Raw genomic sequence first — 22,738 nt, 5'->3', positions numbered from 1 at the left:
CCCAAAATAGATAATGTGGCAGCAGCAGTTCCCCCAACATACACAATTTGGAAGCAGTTCCGCAAAATATGCGAAACCTGGCAGCGGAACACCCAAAATACATATAATCTGGCAGCAGTGGTCCCCCAAACATACACAATCTGGCAGCATTTCCCCAAAATACGCATAATCTGGCAGCAGCCGTTCCCGTAACATACACATAATCTGGCAGCTGTTCCCCAAAATACACGTAATCTGGCAGCAGCCGTTCCCCTAACATACACATAATCTGGCAGCCAGTTCCCCAAAATACATAACAGCGGTTCCACAAAAATGCAGATAATCTGACAGCAGTTCCCCCAAAATAGGTACCCCCAGCATAGGTAGCCCAGGTCTATAGGTGTCCCCAGTATAAGTAGCCATGAGTATAGTAGTACCCAGTATATGTAGCCAGAGGTATATGTGCCTAGTATATGTAGCCAGGGGTATATGTCCCCAGTATATGTAGCCAGGGGTATACGTGCCCAGTATATGTAGCCAGGGGTATATGTGCCCAGTATATGTAGTCAGGGGTATATGTCCCAGTATATGTAGCCAGGGGTATATGTGCCCAGTATATGTAGTCAGGGGGTATATGTGCCCAGTATATGTAGTCAGGGGGTATATGTCCCCAGTGTATGTAGCCAGGGGGTATATGTGCCCAGTATATGTAGTCAAGGGGTATATGTCCCCAGTATATGTAGCCAGGGGGTATATGTCCCCAGTATATGTAGCCAGGGGGTATATGTCCCCAGTATATGTAGCCAGGTGGTATATGTGCCCAGTATATGTAGCCAGGGGGTATATGTGCCCAGTATATGTAGTCAGGGGGTATATGTGCCCAGTATATGTAGTCAGGGGGTATATGTCCCCGGTATATGTAGCCAGGGGGTATATGTGCCCAGTATATGTAGCCAGGGGGTATATGTGCCCAGTATATGTAGTCAGGGGGTATATGTCCCCAGTATATGTAGCCAGGTGGTATATGTGCCCATTATATGTAGTCAGGGGGTATATGTGCCCAGTATATGTAGTCAGGGGGTATATGTCCCCAGTATATGTAGCCAGGGGGTATATGTGCCAGAATAGGTAGCCAGGTGTCCCCCCGGCAGGAGGGGAGCAGCGCAGTGGAAGGAGAGCTGAGAGCAGCGGTGGAGAAGGGGGCCATCTCCCCCCCTTCTCTCACCTCGGGACTCTCCTTCCCTCGCTCTCCCCTCCACAAGTAATGTGTGGGCAGCCGGCAGCGGGCGGGACTTACCTCTCCTCATCGTCGAAACACCGGATCTGCATGCCGCAAGCCTGACCTGGATCAGACCAGACTTGCGGCATGCAGATCCGGCGCCGGAACGAGGAGAGGTAAGTCCCGCCCGCTGCCGGCTGCCCGCCCAGAACAAGGAGAGGTAAGTCCCGCCCGCTGCCGGCTGCCCGCACATTACTTGTGGAGGGGAGAGCGAGGGAAGGAGAGCCCCGAGGTGAGAGAAGGGGGGGAGATGGCCCCCTTCTCCACCGCTGCTCACAGCTCTCCTTCCACTGCGCTGCTCCCTCCACACAAGCCAGCGTGGACGGCGTCCACTGTAGGGAAATAGTAAGTGGACGCCGTTCACGCGCGTCCACGCCCCACTCGACCCCTGCTTTCTTTGCTGTATTTACCTTAGGTATTATTAACATTAAGATTGCTATTTGTACAGTTTCTCACAACTTTTGTTTTGAGATGTGACACAATTTTTGCCACTAATAGACACTGCTATAAGCACTCATTTACTTAATTCCTTTTCCTTTATCTTTTATCTTTCCTCCCTTTTTTACTTAGCATACCCTGGTAGTTTACATATCATTACCCAATATATACATGTTGACGAAGACCACATGGTATATACATGGTATATACATGGTGACGAAGAAAGGGAGAGGTTGGGCCGCCCTCCCCACAGCTACAGCTCCCCCTCCATTATGGTGCCCCCCCTCCCTTAGTACTCAGGGCGGCCTCATGGGCCGCACGGCCCTAGAAACGGGCCTGTAGCCAGCTTACTCTGTTGTCCTCACAGCTGTTTCACACTTCTCATTTTCACTTCCATGTGGTTGGTATTTCTTATTCTGTTATCTTTCCTTGGTGCTGGAACCTTGTAGCCTATGGTTACTGTATTTTATCTATTTTTTTTAGGTGTATTACATTTTAGATGTATACAATTGTTTGTGAAGACCTGAAGAAGGGTCTACCCGAAACAAGTTGACGTTGTCGTCTTTCTAAACAATTGATCTTACCAATTTTGATGTTGCACCTTTTTCTGGGATGTTGTGTCTAAAGATGAACCTCCTTTGAAGATTTGTGAATACATTTTTGCACTTTTTGGATATATTAAAATTTCAAGCTCATCTTTATGAAAAACTTTGTTTTTTTCAAATGATTTATTATGTAATTATTCTTGTATTTATACTGATAAATATAGAGCAGGTCACTTTGATTCAGCACATAGCTACTCAGGGCCGGGCCTAGGCAGAGGCTGGATAGGCTCCAGGCTCTGGGCTGATGGCTGCAAGGGGAGCAGGGAGGGGAACCCAGCATTGATCCTTCCTCCCTCTCCTCTCCACCCCTACTGCCACTGTATGGTAATATGCAGACCCCTTGTGCACTCGCCCCCACTCCCCCCACAGCATTATGGAGCACAGGCAGCACATACTCACCTCCTCCAAGTTCCAGTCCGGTTTGCCTTCTTTGCATCGCTGCTGCTCTGTACTTGGTTCAGGCTCTAGTGCCTTTCCAATCTGAGAAGCAGGAAATACAGTGGCAGTGCAGAGAAGACAGACCAGAACTCCAGCACCTGGAACTTGGAGGGAGTAAGTGTGTGCTGCTGCCTGCACTCTGAAGGGAAGGGAGGGGGTGGGTTTTTGGGGGCAGATCAAGCTACAATACTGGAGAGAGAGGGGAGACTGGGGGCACATCTGCTCACAATTCTGGGAAGGAAGTGGGGATTAGTTGGCACATCTGCTCACAATACAGGGGAGGGAGTGAAGCTAAGAGGGCACATCTGCATGCAATACTGGGGAGGGAGAGGGAAAGGTGGCACATCTGCTCACAATACAGGGTAGGTAGTGAATCTAAGAGGGTACATCTGCTTGCAATACTGGGGAGGGAGGGGATATAAGGTGGCACACCTGCTCACAATACTGGGGAGGGAGGGGGGATAGGGAGGCACATCTACTCACAATACTGAGGAGGGAGGGGTGATAAGGGGAACTTCTGTCTAGTAGCTACAATACTGGGAGGGGGGATAAGGGGACACATTTGCCTACAATACTGGGGAGGGAGGGGAGATTAGGGAGCACATCTGGATATTATACTGAAGAGAGGGCACATATGACTGTTATACTGGGGAGGGGGCATATCTGGCTATTGTACTGTGGGGAGGGGAATTGGGGGCACATATGGCTGTTTAATTGGGGAGGGGAACATATGGATATTATACTGGGGAGGGGAGGGATTAGGGAGCCCATCTGGCTATCATACTGGGGAGGGGGCCCATCTGGCTATTATACTGGGGCCTGGGGAAGGGAATTGGGTGGGGGCACAACTGGCTATTATACTGGAGGGGGGCATATGGCTATTTTACTGAGAATGGGCCATATTTGATTATTATACTTGATGGAGGGGGCACATCTGGCTATTATACTGGGGAGTGAGCTAATGCTGAGGGCACTGTGCTACCTATACTAGAATGGGCACAGTTCAGATTGGGTGCCGAGTGGGACTCGCACTTTGGATTCTCCACCTCTTGTGCTGGAGAACCTTGTCTTGGCCCTGCAGCTACTGTCACATAGCTTACTAATGCATTGTTTAGAAACATATTAGTAACATGACATAAGGTGAAAGAAAGACAAGGCAATGGCTCCACATTATGTTTATAAACACAGTCACTAATTTAACTAAGCTAAACTAGTGACAATATTGCTTTAAATGAATCATCTTTAGCAACTGAACAGATCAAAATGGCAAGCATTCTATAATCAAATTGTAGCTCAAAAGCAATAGTACTGTGTATTAACCTTGCTATCCATCTGTAAAAGTAATTTCTGCCGGCCTATTGATTATGTTGTTCTAGAATGTAGATTTGTCTTCCAAAGAGGCAACAACACTCACACAATTGTGTGAATTATCTTTTGATGTGGGTTTGCTGCATTTTGGATCACCAGTCCTCTAGGAAGACATTAATCATAATCATAATCTGACATGAAAGTTCTGCCCTTATTCAAGCCACATTTTACAGCCCTGAATGTGAATTGGAATCAGTTTGTATTTCCATTCTTTCCTCTCATGCTGAGTTTTGGTATTATCCATTACTACGGTGACCCTGACATCCTCAGTATTGTGGTCCTCCTTGTCTCAGGATAAGCTGCCATTGGAACAATGACTTTTCCATGACTGATTTTAAACCTGTGGAAGTTTACTTTAATGGTTGCTATTAAATCTATTCAAGCTTACTCACTGTAATGTAATGTTTGCTCGATATCTGCCATATTGAATCATTTAGCAGGGCATCTCATACATGGGATAAGACCAGCTATACTGGATGAGTTAGGCAGCCTTCACACTTATTCCTCATAAGTGTGATTTCCAGACTAATTTTTACATGTTTGCGATTGTACGCTTTGCATTGTTTTTTTTTTTTGTGTGTGTGTGTGTGTGATTTTTCATAATGCGATTTTTCATGCATACCAATGAAGTTAATTTATATAAAATTGTATGTTGTTAAAGTGGTATGAAACTCAACTTGTATATACAGCATAAAATCTACTACTAGAAAACGTGGTAGCAGAACAATATTGAAACAGTTAAACACAGTACTTTCTTTTTAAGTGGGAAGCTTACATCTGAACCCGAAGTTGAGGAAGTGATTACCTTATCTTGTTTATGTTTCCATATCAGCCATTAGTAAATATTCCTGGCAGTGCTTCAGCTGAACAGATGTAGAAAGTGTACACACACAGAAGACAAATTCTCACTGGATACATTATAATATATAAATACAGCAGCTATGTAAGAAATTATAATGGCAGCTTTCAGAGCAGATAAACTGTACTTTGGGAACTTGTAATTTGTAAATGGACGATAATACTTGTGCACAATATCATATATTATCAATATGATAACTGTACGGGTAATAATAAGTAGGCAAACATGTTATATTTAATGTTATGTCAGAGTTTAATCCTGCTTTAAGTTGAAAATCATCACAAGCAATTTTTTTGCATTCTGTATTCAATTTTTCTGCTCTTCCATTGACTTATATTACATGCAATGTGCACATCGTACACAAACAATTGCAGCATTGCTGGCCATTTTAAAAAGGCAATACTATTGCAAAATGAACAAAAAATAAGAAAAAGGCAGGTGAAATGTGAAGTCATTTAAATACATTAGATGTGCAACGAAATTGCAATCCTGCATGACACACACAAATACTGTTAAGTGTGAAAGTATGATGACGTGGCAGTCATGCTATCAATGTGCAGGCTTGCAATTGTAATTTCATCTGATCAACTAATATTTTTTTATTTTAATAAAGCATAAAATAAATATAAAATAATAAAGAATATCATTTCGTAATATATTTTAAACTGTTTGTCCATCTATGTCCTTTGCTCCAATATTCCTTGTCACAACTAAGCAACTCCCTAAATAGTGAATATATGGCTACACTTGCACTAACCACTAATAAAAAACAGAATCTTATAAATCATTTCTCAGATGCTGTTATTTCTTATTTTTTCTCACCTTATCTATGCAGTTCATCACGAAGCAAGCATACAATTAGGGAGGGAACAAGATAAGAAACGCATAATCAGATTTTTAGTATTCCTGAATAACTTATTTTGAGCACATTTTTGTGTGCTGTGTTTTGGAAAAGCCTTTGTACAAATAAGATTAGAAAAATATGAAAAGTGATAGCTCGTAAAGAAATATTACTGCATCAGGGCCCTAATCTCGCATATACACTGCAGACATAAATCATGGCCCGACAATGGAATTTTGCTATTTGTGTGATTTGCACAAACAGGTAAAATGAGGATGTGATGTAAGGCCAAGTTTGGGAAACAATTGCATAAAATGCTGCAGGAAATTCTGCAGTTTAAAAAGGACCTGAACTCTTGCACAGGTCAGTATGACATAAAGAAATGCACTCTGTATGTATTTAGAGAGTTTAGCCTGTCTAAGGCCCCGTTCACACTTGCGGTTTTGCAAAAACCGCACCGGATGTCCGGACCGCACCGGAGCCGGATCGGACCTGAACCGTACGGTTCCTGTCCGGATCCGGTCCGGATCCGGTCCGGTTGCATACGGTTTCCGTGCGGTATGAACACGGTTGCGGTCCGGATCCGGATTCTTAAAGAGATAACAACCTGTATAAATACCTGGGGTTCTGGGAGGTCAGCAGAAGCTCTGGGGTCATTGTTGGAGACAGCTGGACGTGTGGAGACCATCCTTGGATACAGAGACAGCAGTTGGGACCATGGATCCAGTCATTTTTTACGCTTATTACCTGGGAATTCTCTCCTTCCTGTTGTTTACCTACTACTATGTGGGGAGAAGGCGTGCTCCTCGCAGGAGATGGTGGGTGCACCCTCTACTAGCCAGGAGGCAGAGGAAGGGAGAGTTCCAGGCCCTCTACCGGGACCTCAGACGACACCCACAGAAGTTCTACAGCTACACTCGGATGTCTATTCCCCTGTAAGTATATAGGCCTAAATACACCAACCCCCACCATTCCTAAACACCCCACCCTCACCCCCACAACACCTCATCCCTGTATACCTAGCTAAACACACCACCCTGACCCCCACAACCCTGTATACCTAGCTATACAGTACACCCCCACCCTCCACAACACTCCCAAACCTCTGTAAACACACCTCCCCCATCCTCCACCCAACACCTTGTCCCACAACATACTTTACAGCTTCTTCCTTTCCATCTCCTGACAGGTTTGATACCCTTTTGGAGATGGTGAAGGATGTCCTTAGGAAGAAGGATACCACGTTCAGGAGAGCAGTCACACCACAAGAACAACTACTCATCACACTGAGGTATGTAAAAACAAATTTTTTTATTGCAAAAACCACCACTTTCCAACATGGAAACATTCTTCCAACATGGAAGACAAAAAAATAACATATCTATGGTATAGCCCGGTCAGTTTTAAGGAACACCAACCACCAACTTTGTGCTGGAAGAGTTGCAGGGCATAGCTGCCCAAGTGTCTTTCGGGGACACCAGGCCCTAATAAATTGAAGTGCTTCAAAAACCTAACCACTGGCACAGGACCCTCTGAGCCATGGATGAAGGACACAGGTCAGTGAAAAGGCTAGGCCTCTCACCGACCAGTCAAGGTGTCCTTCATCCATGGTTCAAAGGGTCTTGTGCAAGTGGTTAGGAACAAGAACAAAGTGAGGAGCAAGAGGAACCGATGGCAGAGGTGCATGACTACAGGTGCAGTGCAACAGGCACAAGGTTGTGACCCAGGTAGTGTCTTTCGGGGACACCAGGCCCTAAAATTGAAGTGCTTTAAAAACCTAACCACTGGCACATGACCCTCTGAGCCATGGATGAAGGACACAGGTCAGTGAAAAGGCTAGGCCTCTCACCGACCAGTCAAGGTGTCCTTCATCCATGGTTCAAAGGGTCTTGTGCAAGTGGTTAGAAACAAGAACAAAGTGAGGAGCAAGAGGAACCGATGGCAGAGGAGCAGGACTACAGGTGCAGTGCAACAGGCACAAGGTTGTGACCCAGGTAGTGTCTTTCGGGGACACCAGGCCCTAAAATTGAAGTGCTTCAAAAACCTAACCACTGGCACATGACCCTCTGAGCCATGGATGAAGGACACAGGTCAGTGAAAAGGCTAGGCCTCTCACCGACCAGTCAAGGTGTCCTTCATCCATGGTTCAAAGGGTCTTGTGCAAGTGGTTAGGAACAAGAACAAAGTGAGGAGCAAGAGGAACCGATGGCAGAGGTGCATGACTACAGGTGCAGTGCAACAGGCACAAGGTTGTGACCCAGGTAGTGTCTTTCGGGGACACCAGGCCCTAAAATTGAAGTGCTTCAAAAACCTAACCACTGGCACATGACCCTCTGAGCCATGGATGAAGGACACAGGTCAGTGAAAAGGCTAGGCCTCTCACCGACCAGTCAAGGTGTCCTTCATCCATGGTTCAAAGGGTCTTGTGCAAGTGGTTAGGAACAAGAACAAAGTGAGGAGCAAGAGGAACCGATGGCAGAGGAGCAGGACTACAGGTGCAGTGCAACAGGCACAAGGTTGTGACCCAGGTAGTGTCTTTCGGGGACACCAGGCCCTAAAATTGAAGTGCTTCAAAAACCTAACCACTGGCACATGACCCTCTGAGCCATGGATGAAGGACACAGGTCAGTGAAAAGGCTAGGCCTCTCACCGACCAGTCAAGGTGTCCTTCATCCATGGTTCAAAGGGTCTTGTGCAAGTGGTTAGGAACAAGAACAAAGTGAGGAGCAAGAGGAACCGATGGCAGAGGTGCATGACTACAGGTGCAGTGCAACAGGCACAAGGTTGTGACCCAGGTAGTGTCTTTCGGGGACACCAGGCCCTAAAATTGAAGTGCTTCAAAAACCTAACCACTGGCACATGACCCTCTGAGCCATGGATGAAGGACACAGGTCAGTGAAAAGGCTAGGCCTCTCACCGACCAGTCAAGGTGTCCTTCATCCATGGTTCAAAGGGTCTTGTGCAAGTGGTTAGGAACAAGAACAAAGTGAGGAGCAAGAGGAACCGATGGCAGAGGAGCAGGACTACAGGTGCAGTGCAACAGGCACAAGGTTGTGACCCAGGTAGTGTCTTTCGGGGACACCAGGCCCTAAATTATTAGTGCTTCTAAAACCTAACCACTGGCACAGGACCCTCTGAGCCATGGATGAAGGACACAGGTCAGTGAAAAGGCTAGGCCTCTCACCGACCAGTCAAGGTGTCCTTCACCCATGGCTCCAAGGGTCTTGTGCAAGTGATTAGGAACAACAAAGTAAGGAACAAGAGGAATCAAAGGCACAGGTGCAGGACTACAGGTGCAGTGCAACAGGCACAAGGTTGTGACCCAGGTAGTGTCTTTCGGGGACACCAGGCCCTAAATTATTAGTGCTTCTAAAACCTAACCACTGGCACAGGACCCTCTGAGCCATGGATGAAGGACACAGGTCAGTGAAAAGGCTAGGCCTCTCAACGACCAGTCAAGGTGTCCTTCACCCATGGCTCCAAGGGTCTTGTGCAAGTGATTAGGAACAACAAAGTAAGGAACAAGAGGAATCAAAGGCACAGGTGCAGGACTACAGGTGCAGTGCAACAGGCACAAGGTTGTGACCCAGGTAGTGTCTTTCGGGGACACCAGGCCCTAAAGTTCAAGTCCAGCAAAACCAAAAGTTCCCTGACATGGTCATCTGAACACCTCTGAACCTTGGTTGAAGGAGATGGGGCAGGGAAAAGGTTGGGCTAAAAAGCCCTGTGATGGTATCCTTCCTCCGAGGATCGGAGGTATTCAGAGGAGCATGTCCAGGAACAATTTGACTTTTTTTTTCAAATTGTATCGGCACCACTACTAGAAAAGGTGGGAGTTGCTGCCTGGAAATCTGGACTCTCTTGGGTGCTGGTCGTGGATGAGCTGGACCCTGACAGCGGTGGCCCATATTGACTGCCTCTGTAGCCGGTGTACATCTGTGATGATTGCCAGGTGGGCACCGCTGTTGGTTGTGGGGGTCTAAAAATTGGTGGTTGCAATAATGGCGTGTCCATGTGCTGTTTAATCACCTCCAGCAAATTGGAATGGCACGCCATCAGGTTTTGGGAAGGCACCTTTTCCAGATATGGTATTAGAGACATCACAGTGTGAAAACACGGGTGTGCCTGCAATTTCAGTAGTTCCTTGCTTTGTTGATGCATTTGCTGCATCATGTTCTGCAGCTGGCCCACCGACTGATGATGCTGCGCACGCAGTTGGTCGATTTCTCCTCTGTGCATCTCATGCATCATTTTAAGCTCGTCCCTGTAGTGCCCATGTACAGCGTCGAGCTCACATTGCAGTGAAGTGATGTGGGACTTGTACTGCTCCATGATATGGCCCCTGTCCTCATCTTGCAACTGCCGGGTTATGAGAGTTTGGTGGCTCTGAAGAATCCCGAGAAGTCCGGAGACAGCCCCGGACATCTCGGACTCTGTCTCTCTCCTTGTTGGGGGGAGGGTACCTCGACGCCTCACTGGTGTGGTGGTCCTCACTGGTGGTGTGGCAGCATCTTCCCGTCCTCTGGCCTGTGTCGGGGTTGCCCTGCGCGCTGGTTGTGCTGCAGTCTCTCAGTGCTCCTCACTTTGTTCTTGTTCCCCTGGAGCTTCCATAGCGGTCGATTGTGGAGGTTCAGCTTCTTCCACACTCGGTCCTGCAACCTCAACATCCAAGCTCTCTTCTGCCAAGTCATCATCAAAGGAGAGAGTTGGGATTAAGGACTCCCTCCTCCTACTCCTCTCCTCGGGGCAATAGGTTACATCGGCGACGTCATCATCCACCAAGCTCTCCTCACTGCTGAACCGTGCCTCCTGGGTCGGTTCCTCTTGCTCCAAATTGTCTTCAGTCCTGTAGATAAAAACAATATTTATTGGTGTGCCAAACAGCATGTGGCGTCAATTCACAGAGCTAGATGAAAACTCGCAATCACTTTATCAACCGTTTCTACCCAACATTTGATAAAGCTTGTGAGAAAAGTTCGCTAGCCATGGGAATTGAGGCCATAGCAATACATGGCCGAAGTCATGGTAAATGAGCTCTCAGTTCCTGCCCACAGTAGTGGTACTTACAGTCTAGGTTCCAGGCTTGCATTGATGAAAGACAATTGCTTGGCAAATTGGTAGTCTTTTTGTCGCCTTCCCCCGCCACTGCCACTTCGTTCGGCAAGTTTTTTCTTCCGTAGCCATTTCACGTATGCATCCCGTATATTGCGCCACCTTGTCTTGAACCTTTCTCCTGTAACGACATGAAAAATTGATTTCGATTATTTCTCTTGTAGGTACATCGCAACTGGACAAACATATACATCGCTACATGTCACATTTCGTATTGGGAAGAGCACGGTGGCAGGCATCGTCGTGAGGACTTCGAGGATCCTTTGGACGCGACTGAGGGTCAGATACATGCCTGTGCCGGACACCACGAAATGGGAGGAGATCGCCCAGGGCTTCTGGACCGAGTGCAAGTTTCCTAATTGTGTTGGCGCACTGGATGGGAAACACATCCGGATTCAGAAACCCGTGGGGAGTGGCAGCCATTATTTCAACTATAAAAAATACTTCAGCATTGTTCTAATGGCAGTGGCAGATGCGGACTACAAGTTTGTGTACGTGGATGTGGGGTCGTACGGTAGTTCCAATGACTCTGGAATTTTCCAGCGTACGACCCTTTGCCGGCTGATGGAGGAAGGCAGACTGCGTCTCCCCCGTGACAGACCCTGGCCTGGGACAAGGGCACCGGCCTACCCCTATGTGTTTGTGGGGGACGAGGCCTTCGCCCTGTCCGACCATGTAATGCGTCCGTACCCAGACAGGGGACTTGATGCCAGCCAGCTACACTTCAATGCTCGGTTGAGCCGTGCAAGGAGAATGGTGGAGTGCACATTTGGGATCCTGGTGTCAAAGTGGAGGGTGTTCCACACGCCCATGCTGCTGAAACCGGGCAACGCAGTTGTCGTGGTGAAGGCAGCATGCATCCTCCACAACTTTGTGCGGCAGGAGGAAAGAGAGACTCCGGAACCCCCGAATGTGCTTCCACTAATGCCCCTGCGGAGGTATGCAACCAGGCCAAGGGTAGTGTCACTGCGGAACAGGGACCAACTGAGACTTTATTTTACCACACCACCAGGACGAGGGTGAATGTTTGGTTTTTAATATGTTTTGTTGAAATGTGTTTATTTTGGAGTTTCAAGTTTTTGAGTGATTTTAAATGTATTAATTTTTTACAATAAATTGATGTATAATAATTGGTCATTGTGTATGTTTTATGTGCACAGGTGGGGTACATCGCAGGTGGGTGGGATACATCACAGGTGGGTGGGATACAGCACAGGTGGGATACATCACAGGTGGGGTACAGGTGGGTGGGATACATCACAGGTGGGGTACAGGTGGGTGGGATACATCACAGGTGGGGTACAGGTGGGTGGGATACATCACAGGTGGGGTACAGGTGGGTGGGATACATCACAGGTGGGGTACAGGTGGGTGGGATACATCACAGGTGGGGTACTGGTGGGTGGGATACATCACAGGTGGGGTACAGGTGGGTGGGATACATCACAGGTGGGGTACAGGTGGGTGGGATACATCACAGGTGGGGTACAGGTGGGTGGGATACATCACAGGTGGGGTACAGGTGGGTGGGATACATCACAGGTGGGGTACAGGTGGGTGGGATACATCACAGGTGGGTGGGATACATCACAGGTGGGATACATCACAGGTGGGGTACAGGTGGGTGGGATACATCACAGGTGGGGTACAGGTAGGTGGGATACATCACAGGTGGGGTACAGGTGGGTGGGATACATCACAGGTGGGGTACAGGTGGGTGGGATACATCACAGGTGGGGTACAGGTGGGTGGGATACATCACAGGTGGGGTACAGGTGGGTGGGATACATCACAGGTGGGGTACTGGTGGGTGGGATACATCACAGGTGGGGTACAGGTGGGTGGGATACATCACAGGTGGGGTACAGGTGGGTGGGATACATCACAGGTGGGGTACAGGTGGGTGGGATACATCACAGGTGGGGTACAGGTGGGTGGGATACATCACAGGTGGGGTACAGGTGGGTGGGATACATCACAGGTGGGTGGGATACATCACAGGTGGGATACATCACAGGTGGGGTACAGGTGGGTGGGATACATCACAGGTGGGGTACAGGTAGGTGGGATACATCACAGGTGGGGTACAGGTGGGTGGGATACATCACAGGTGGGGTACAGGTGGGTGGGATACATCACAGGTGGGGTACAGGTGGGTGGGATACATCACAGGTGGGGTACAGGTGGGTGGGATACATCACAGGTGGGTGGGATACAGCACAGGTGGGGTACATCACAGGTGGGGTACAGGTGGGTGGGATACATCACAGGTGGGGTACAGGTGGGTGGGGAACAGGTGGGTGGGCCACGGGTGGGTGGGCAACATGTGGGTGACACAAATCCATAGCAAAAGTGGAATACATCACAAGCTTAAACCACAAGCCCCCCCAAAAAACTTCTAGTCAACATACCCTCTGTGCCTTGCTGTCTCTTGCTCAAGTGCTCAAAGTCCTCCACATACAGCTTGGCAATTTTTTTCCACAGGCCTCTGCATTTTTTGATGTTGCTGTGGTCCGCATCCCCCTTGTCCCACAGGGCTGGTACCTGCTGCACCTGTAGGAAGAGGTCTTCTGATGTGTAGGGCCTCACCCCCTCGCTATCAGACAGATCCTGCTCCATATTGCTGCCAAAGAGCTCCAGCATGAAGTCACTGCTGCTCCACTCTGTGAACGCTGGTGCCATGTGGTCCCCATCCAAAATGGCCACCATACCATAGAGTCAGCATAGGAAGTGTGGTACAACATCCGTTTTTTATAGCCAGTGTGTTGTGCGCTCTCCGGTTCTCATTGGTTTCCATTGGCCGGATGCAACATTCCGGCTCCGGTCCGGATACGTCAGCCGGACCAACCGGACCAAAAAATAGCGCATGTTGGAACGGACGCCGGAGTCCGGATCCGGTCCGGCTCCGGTCCGGACGAAACGGACGCATGTGAACGGTCGCATAGACTTTCATTGCTATGCCGTGCGTCCGTTTCGTCCGGTCCGCATGCGGTCCGGCTCCGGCACGGCTCCGGCACGGCGATTCCGGATAGCAGCCGCTAATGTGAACCGGGCCTTATTCCCCCTCATCTGTGACTAATACAGATAACAACTCTCGACGACTTGATAAGGATTACTGTTGACTACATATAGAAATTAACCCCACCACCAAGCCATCCACACGAGGATGCAAGCTGGAAGGAGGAGAAGTAGCGATGTTTTCCAGGCACACTTCCAATACACACTCTGCATTGGGCAGCTCCCCTCATATACTGTATATCACCCACACATAGCCCCGCAATTTACATCCACAATTTGGGTATAAAAAAGTCAGCTTATCCACAGTGATATGTGGTATATCTCTATTCCTACTACTAAATAGGACTTTTCCTGAAATCCAGAGGTGTGGTTAGCATTTAAAAGTTAGAATACAGGAGCCTGTCTCAGATCCATTTGCAGCTCTAAATGCTTAAAGGATACCCGAACTGAAATGTGACATAATGAGATAGACATGTGAATGTACAGTGCCTAGCACACAAATAACTATGCTGTGTTCCTTTTTTTTCTTTCTCTGTCTGAAAGAGTTAAATATCAGGTATGTAAGTGGCTGACTCAGTCCTGACTCAGACAGGAAGTGACTACAGTGTGACCCTCACTGATAAGAAATTCCCCTTTTTATCTCTTTATTGCTCTCAGAAGCCATTTTCTGCTAGGAAAGTGTTTTATAGTTGGAATTTCCTATCAGTGAGGGTCACACTGTAGTCACTTCCTGTCTGAGTCAGGACTGAGTCAGCCACTTACATACCTGATATTTAACTATTTCAGACAGAGAAAGAAAAAAAGGAACACAGCATAAATGTTTGTGTGCTAGGCACTGTACATACACCTGTCTATCTCATCATGTCACATGTCAGTTTGGGTATCCTTTAACCTGTAAAGTAAGAAAAAAAGGAACACAGCCCAGTTCTAAGTAGGATTGGGACTGTACATGCAGATGTTTATGTCATCATGTCACATATCACCTTTCTTTAAATGTATGGAGCAATGTCATTTTTTGATATAAATATTTAAATTTGCATACCAGAAAATAAAATGGCAAGTGGACAGTAGTGGTTTGTGTTTCATTTTGGAATTAGATTATATGAAGTCACTGAGTATGGAAAATAGATTATCCGGTCTCCTTATTTAAAAATATAAGTTTTTGAATATAATTTAAGTACACCTAAACTAAGAGGGATATGGAGGCTGCCATATGTATTTCCTTTTAAACAATACCAGTTGCTTGGCAGTCCTGCTGGTCACTTTGGCTGCAGTAGGCTCTGAATCATGCACCTGAAACAAGCATGGGGCTAATCTAATCAGACTTCCGTCAGAGCACTTGATCTGCATGCTTGTTCAGGGTCTATGGCTAAAAGCAGGGGCGTTTCTAGGGTCCCTGGAGATCAGTGGCACCTGTGGGCACCAGGAGGGGAGGTAGCAAAAAATGGGCGTGGTCATGCGGTGAGTGGGCGTGGCCATGGGTGTGGCCAAATGTACATGAACTTAGCAGCGGTGTAAGCTACGGATAACGGGCCTGCCCATCGAAATATTGGACGGAGCCCCCTGTCCTTTATTTCGATCATTTACAATCAGTATAGGCATAGATCAAAGATGTATACGCACATACAATTTTGATTGGTCAATCACTGACCCCCAATTTCCCACCCCCGTGCAGTAAGTGGGCCAACAGACAATGAATTTTATGAACAGAGCTAAAATTGGCTAATCAAAATTGTATGTGTGTACCAGGCTTTACAGCTAATACTGTACATACTGAAAGTAGCAGGGATCAGCATACAATACAGCTGGTTTACAATCAATAAAGGCACAGAGTAACACCTTACACTGTACACACTGGAGGTAAATCAGCACACAGTGCAAGCACTAGAGAACAGCGTATACTGTACATACTGTAGGCAGCAGAATTCAGCACACTGCAGCTAGCGTGCCAAAAATATGACGATCACGTTGTGTGGCGTGCTTATCGCGCCGCACCAAAAAATGGGTGGGCCATGGACCAGAATATAGGTGTGGTAACGGGTGGAGACAAATTTACATGAACCTAGCAATGGTGGGACATCAGATTAGGACAGTGGTGGCGAACCTTTTGGAGGCCGAGTGCCCAAACTGCAATCCAAAAGTCACTTACCGGTATCTATCGCAAAGTGGCAACAGCAATTTAAACTAAATACTGTACAAACGTTTTAACTCATACATGAACATTATGGAAAATCCAAGTTGAAAATAAACTGTGAAGATAAACAATTTCATCCATCCTACTCCTGAAAAATGTATTCAATTTTTTAGAACCTCCCAGTTTTATTTTCTGTTTTAAAACGCTAAAAAAGTAGGTTTAATGCTATTGTCTCATATGATAAGGATTCAGCTTTTCCCATAGTCTCGCAGTTAGCAATCATGTGACCCCCAACAAGACATATTCAGCAATCATGAGGCCCCCAACAAATCAGGAGGCCCCCAACAAGACAAATTCAGCAATCATGAGGCCTCCAACAAATCATGAGGCCCCCAACAAGACAAATTCAGCAATCATGAGGCCCCCAACAAGACAAATTCAGCAATCATGAGGCCCCCAACAAATCATGAGGCCCCCAACAAGACAAATTCAGCAATCATGAGGCCCCCAACAAATCATAAGGCTCCCAACAAGACACATTCAGCAGTCATGAGGCACATAAATAGACAGCATTTCACATAAATAGGCAGAATGCCCCCTTAATATGGTAGCCCCCCCAAGTTAGGTAGTGAGTGACAGGGACCCCCAGGTTAGCTAGTGAGTGACAGGCGCCTCCAGTTAGGTAGTGAGTGACAGGGACCCCGATAGTGAGTGACAGGGAGCACCTTTAGGTAGTGAGTGAGTGCCAGGGAGCCCCTTTAGGCAGTGAGTGAGTGCCAGGAAGCCCCTTTAGGCAGTGAGTGAGTGCCAGGAAGCCCCTTTAGGCAGTGAGTGAGTGCCAGGAAGCCCCTTTAGGCAGTGAGTGAGTGCCAGGGAGCCCCTTTAGGCAGTGAGTGAGTGCCAGGGAGCCCCTTTAGGCAGTGAGTGAGTGACAGGAAGCCCCTTTAGGCAGTGAGTGAGTGACAGGAAGCCCCTTTAGGCAGTGAGTGAGTGACAGGAAGCCCCTTTAGGCAGTGAGTGAGTGACAGGGAGCCCCTTTAGGCAGTGAGTGAGTGACAGGGAGCCCCTTTAGGCAGTGATTGAGTGACAGGGAGCCCCTTTAGGCAGTGAGTGAGTGACAGGGAGCCCCTTTAGGCAGTGAGTGAGTGACAGGGAGCCCCTTTAGGGAGTGAGTGAGTGACAGGGAGCCCCTTTAGGGAGTGAGTGAGTGACAGGGAGGCCCTTTAGGGAGTGAGTGAGTGCCAGGGAGCCCCTTTAGTGAGTGAGTGCGTGCCAGGGAGCCCCTTTAGTGAGTGAGTGCGTGCCAGGGAGCCCCTTTAGTGAGTGAGTGAGTGCCAGGGAGCCCCTTTAGTGAGTGCGTGCCAGGGAGCCCCTTTAGGGAGTGGGTGCGTGCCAGGGAGCCCCTTTAGGGAGTGGGTGCGTGCCAGGGGAGCCCCTTTAGGGAGTGAGTGAGTGCCAGGGGAGCCCCTTTAGGGAGTGAGTGAGTGCCAGGGGAGCCCCTTTAGGGAGTGAGTGAGTGCCAGGGGAGCCCCTTTAGGGAGTGAGTGAGTGCCAGGGAGCCCCTTTAGGGAGTGAGTGAGTGACAGGGAGCCCCTTTAGGGAGTGAGTGAGTGACAGGGAGCCCCTTTAGGGAGTGAGTGAGTGACAGGGAGCCCCTTTAGGGAGTGAGTGAGTGACAGGGAGCCCCTTTAGGGAGTGAGTGAGTGCCAGGGAGCCCCTTTAGGGAGTGAGTGCGTGCCAGGGAGCCCCTTTAGGGAGTGAGTGAGTGACAGGGAGCCCCTTTAGGGAGTGAGTGAGTGACAGGGAGCCCCTTTAGGGAGTGAGTGAGTGCCAGGGGAGCCCCTTTAGGGAGTGAGTGAGTGCCAGGGAGCCCCTTTAGGGAGTGAGTGAGTGACAGGGAGCCCCTTTAGGGAGTGAGTGAGTGACAGGGAGCCCCTTTAGGGAGTGAGTGAGTGACAGGGAGCCCCTTTAGGGAGTGAGTGAGTGCCAGGGAGCCCCTTTAGGGAGTGAGTGAGTGCCAGGGAGCCCCTTTAGGGAGTGAGTGAGTGACAGGGAGCCCCTTTAGGGAGTGAGTGAGTGCCAGGGAGCCCCTTTAGGGAGTGAGTGAGTGCCAGGGAGCCCCTTTAGGGAGTGAGTGAGTGACAGGGAGCCCCTTTAGTGAGTGAGTGCGTGCCAGGGAGCCCCTTTAGGGAGTGAGTGCATGCCAGGGAGCCCCTTTAGTGAGTGAGTGAGTGAGTGACAGGGAGGCCCCCTCTCTAGCCGCCGCCGCTCCCCCCCCCTACCTCTCAGCAGACCTCAGGATCAGCGGCGACCCGACCAGATGTACGAGCGGGCGCTGGACGCACCCGCTCGATATGCGGAAGTGATGTCACTTCCGCATATCAGTGCGGGCGCTGGGTCCTAGCGCCCGCACGATTGGTCGCCGGCTCGCCGCCTGATCCTGAGGTCTGAGACGCGGCGGCGGCGGCTGGAGGGAGCCGCTGACAGAGGGGGCAGCGGCGGCCGGGAGATCCGTGGCACCCCAGGAAAGATTGGGGGCACGTGCCCCCCTAAAACAGGGCTAGCGACGCCCCTGGCTAAAAGTATTGAAAGCAGATGATTAGTAGGACAGCCAGGCAACTTGCATCGTGTAGAAGGAAATAAATACATCAGCCTCCATATCCCTCCCACTTCAGGTATGCTTTACATGTTCTCTGATCACAGTATTCTCTCTTCACAACTGTGATATATAATTCTTATGTATCAGCCCCCATGCACATCCATAATCTAAACAAGCAAAGCTCTTGTACCAGGGGCGTAGCTTGGGGGGGTCGGGGTAGGACATGTGCCCCCGGGCGCTAGATCCCTAAGGGCGCCCAGTGCAATGTCATTTTTTTTTATCGTCTTTTCCCTTGCTCGGGAGTCAGGGGCAGGTTCGGCCAGTCTTAGTTGTGTGACGTCCCAAGTGATGTCACGCCGCTGCCGCCACGCAGCGTGTGCAAGTGGAACGCAGCGTTCAGCATAGCCAGCTGGAGCCATTCACTGTTGAGGAGGAGGCTCCAAGGCTGGCAGGGAACTGTGTGTGAGTGTGGAGGGGGGCGGAGTAGAGTGGAGCAAGCAGCCCATACCCAAGTTTTGTCTGGAGATGCTGCTTCACCACCCTCCAATCACGCTGCCTCCTGGCTGGCTCAGCTCCGCCCCCAGAGTGCCGCTCTACCCACGCTCCAATCGCGGAGCCACCTGGCCATGTCAGCTCTACTCAAGTTTGCTTCTGGAAGGACCTGCTCTCCAAGCCAGCCACGTGCAGTTTGTTGTCCTGCCGCCACCCCGCATCCACACACTTGCTGTGAGCCTGTGACTTGCCGGCTGCTGCTCCAGCAAGTAGTTCTCTCCAGCCTGCCGCTTGGAACCCCAGCATGCTCCCGCCTCCCCTCCAACTGATGCAGCTACCAGAGGAGACAAGCAGGAAAATAAGAATATGGTGAGAGCACTCTGTCAGTGTCTCCTCTGCACTAAGTGTCAACCTCCCCGCCCACCCAGACAGTGTCACCCTCCTCCCCACCCAGTCAGTGTCTCCCTCCTCCCCACCCAGTCAGTGTCTCCCTCCTCCCCACCCAGTCAGTATCCCCCTCCTCCCCGCCCAGTCAGTATCCCCCTCCTCCCCACCCAGTCAATGTCACCCTCCTCCCCACCCAGTCAGTGTCCCCCTCCTCCCCACCCAGTCAGTATCCCCCTCCTCCCCACCCAGTCAGTGTCCCCCTCCTCCCAACCCAGTCAGTGTCCCCCTCCTCCCCACCAAGTCAGTGTCTCCCTCCTCCCCACCCAGTCAGTGTCTCCCTCCTCCCCACCCAGTCAGTGTCTCCCTCCTCCCCACCCAGTCAGTGTCTCCCTCCTCCCCACCCAGTCAGTGTCTCCCTCCTCCCCACCCAGTCAGTGTCACCCTCCTCCCCACCCAGTCAGTGTCACCCTCCTCCCCACCTTGTGTCTCCCTCCTCCCCACCCAGTCAGTATCCCTCCTCTCCACCCAGTCAGTATCCCCCTCCTCCCCACCCAGTCAGTATCCCCCTCCTCCCCACCCAGTCAGTGTCTCCCTCCTCCCCACCCAGTCAGTATCCCCCTCCTCCCCACCCAGTCAGTATCCCCCTCCTCCCCACCCAGTCAATGTCACCCTCCTCCCCACCCAGTCAGTGTCCCCCTCCTCCCCACCCAGTCAGTATCACCCTCCTCCCCACCCAGTCAGTGTCTCCCTCCTCCCCACCCAGTCAGGCTCTCCCTCCTCCCCACCCAGTCAGGGCCCCCCTCCTCCCCACCCAGTCAGTGTCACCCTCCTCACCACCCAGTCAGTGTCACCCTCCTCCCCACCCAGTCAGTATCACCCTCCTCCCCACCCAGTCGGTGTCACCCTCCTCCCCACCCAGTCCAGTCAGTATCACCCTCCTCCCCACCCAGTCGGTGTCACCCTCCTCCCCACCCAGTCGGTGTCTCCCTCCTCCCCACCCAGTCGGTGTCTCCCTCCTCCCAACCCAGTCAGTATCCCCCTCCACCCCACCCAGTCAGTGTCACCCTCCTGCCCGCCTTGTGTCACCCTCCTCCCCACCCACTCAGTATGCCCCTTCTCCCCACCTTGTTTCACCCTCCTCCCCACCCAGTCAGTGTCACCCTCCTCCCCACCTTGTGTCACCCTCCTTTCCACCCACTCAGTATGCCCCTTCTCCCCACCTTGTGTCACCCTCCTCCCCACCCAGTCAGTGTCCCCCTCCCCACCTGGTGTCACACTCCTCCCCACCTTGTGTCGCCCTCCTCCCCACCCAGTCAGTGTCACCCTTCTCCTCGCCCAGTTAGGGCCTGTACACACTGCTGCGCTTGCGTTGCGTTTTTCAAAACGCATGCGTTTTTAAAAACGCAAGGTCTTTTGAAAAAGAATGAAAATCGTGATGACTTGTACACACTGGTGCGATGCGTTTTTAGAAAAACGCAATCGCAGTGCCTGCTGCGCTTTTTTAAGTGCAGCGCATGAAAAACGCATTAAAAACGCATGTGCTTGCGTTTTTGCCTGCGTTTTTCAGAAGTCAGTATCCCAGAAGACTCTGCAATCTCCTGATTCCTGTTGAAATGTAAACTAGAAAAAAAAACAAAGGATTCTTTAGCCAATCAGCAATTACAAGAAAAACGCAAACGCACAAAAAACGCAGGCAAAAGCGCATGCGTTTTTAAAACTACAGGCACTTTAAAAACGCATGCGCTTGCGTTTTGCTTGCGTTCTTCAGTGTGTACAGGCCCTTAGTGTCACCCTCCCACCCCACTCAGCAGCTCCATCCCACCAGCACCCATTGGTCGGGAACATTGAATCAGAATCAGAATCACTTTATTCGCCAAGTGCGACAGGCGCCGCACCCGGAATTGTTTGTGGACACAAGGCATATTGGCAAGTGCAAACAGTGTGTAAGGCTTGGTGGTGTATTCTCCACAGTCAGCATGCAACGCATGAGCTGACGTGAAGGAGGTACACACACTAGCACAAGGAAACAGGCTATCCCTAGTATAGTGGAGGGGAGGACTGACTCCAATAGGAGATTGTGGCGCACAGAGCCAGTGCAGATCCGACAGCCACAAACAATACTTTCGCTATAACGTCTCAGCGCAAAGTAGCGCTGAGCGCATAAACCAGAACTGAGGAAATCAGGACAGGTAGTCAGAATGAACGCTTGCTTAATTAGCCACTACTTAGTGACAGCAAGCGTCCACAATAAAACAGACTGGAATGAGGCAGCCAATGCGTTGCGGCGATGGTGTGCCTCACAAAGACAGGACAGGATAGTCAGGAAATAGCAGGATCAAGATAGATGAATGTAACACAGATAAATATACAATAAGTATGATTTCCTAGCATATTACAATTACAGCTATCAATGAAACTATTTGTAACATCTGACTAACATATGTATATATCGGCAATGAACCGATATATGACATAAGCAGGAACACTGACTTAGGACTGGAACGATACAGGGAACAGGACTCAGAAGGATCCGCTATCTCTTCGCAGAGATGAACGCAATCCACAAACGGTAACAGGACAGGATTCAGAAGGATTCGTTATCTCCTCGCAGAGATGAACGCAATCCACAAACAGGACCAGGAACAGGATAACTAGCTCAGCACGGGTGATCAACGTGCTAGAACTGACTAGCTGAACACAGGATATAAACAGTTCGTGTACGTATATATCAGCGTCACTGATGTATCAATGTAACACGAATACAAGGAAAATAATAAACGTGCTGGTATGCATATACATGGGCAATGAACCAATATATGATGCAAAACCAGCAAAGTATCTTTAGAACAAGAAACACGATCGGGGGCTGAAGCGACAGCAAGACAGGCTTAAACTGAAGCTATGAAAACCCGAGGAGTCCTGCAGGAAGCAGATCTTTATACTGAGGTCATCCAATGGGAGCAGACATGCAGATTCCCACACAGGTGAATGGTAATCAGTCACAAGCTGACAGCAGGGAAAGGCAGACAAAGCTATGCAGCTTGCATGGAAAGAGATCAGAACTGCCTGAGCTGCAGCACTACTACTTCCAGCAATATCTGCTGCAGCAGCGATCATGACAGTACCCCCGCCCTTAAAAGCGGATTCCAGACGCTTTTCAAAACTGAAATTCCCAACAAAACAGTCTGA

Source organism: Hyperolius riggenbachi, chromosome 3 (genome assembly GCF_040937935.1).
Source record: "Hyperolius riggenbachi isolate aHypRig1 chromosome 3, aHypRig1.pri, whole genome shotgun sequence".
Classification (NCBI taxonomy): Eukaryota; Metazoa; Chordata; class Amphibia; order Anura; family Hyperoliidae; genus Hyperolius; species Hyperolius riggenbachi.
Note: the sequence above shows the minus strand (reverse complement) of the source record.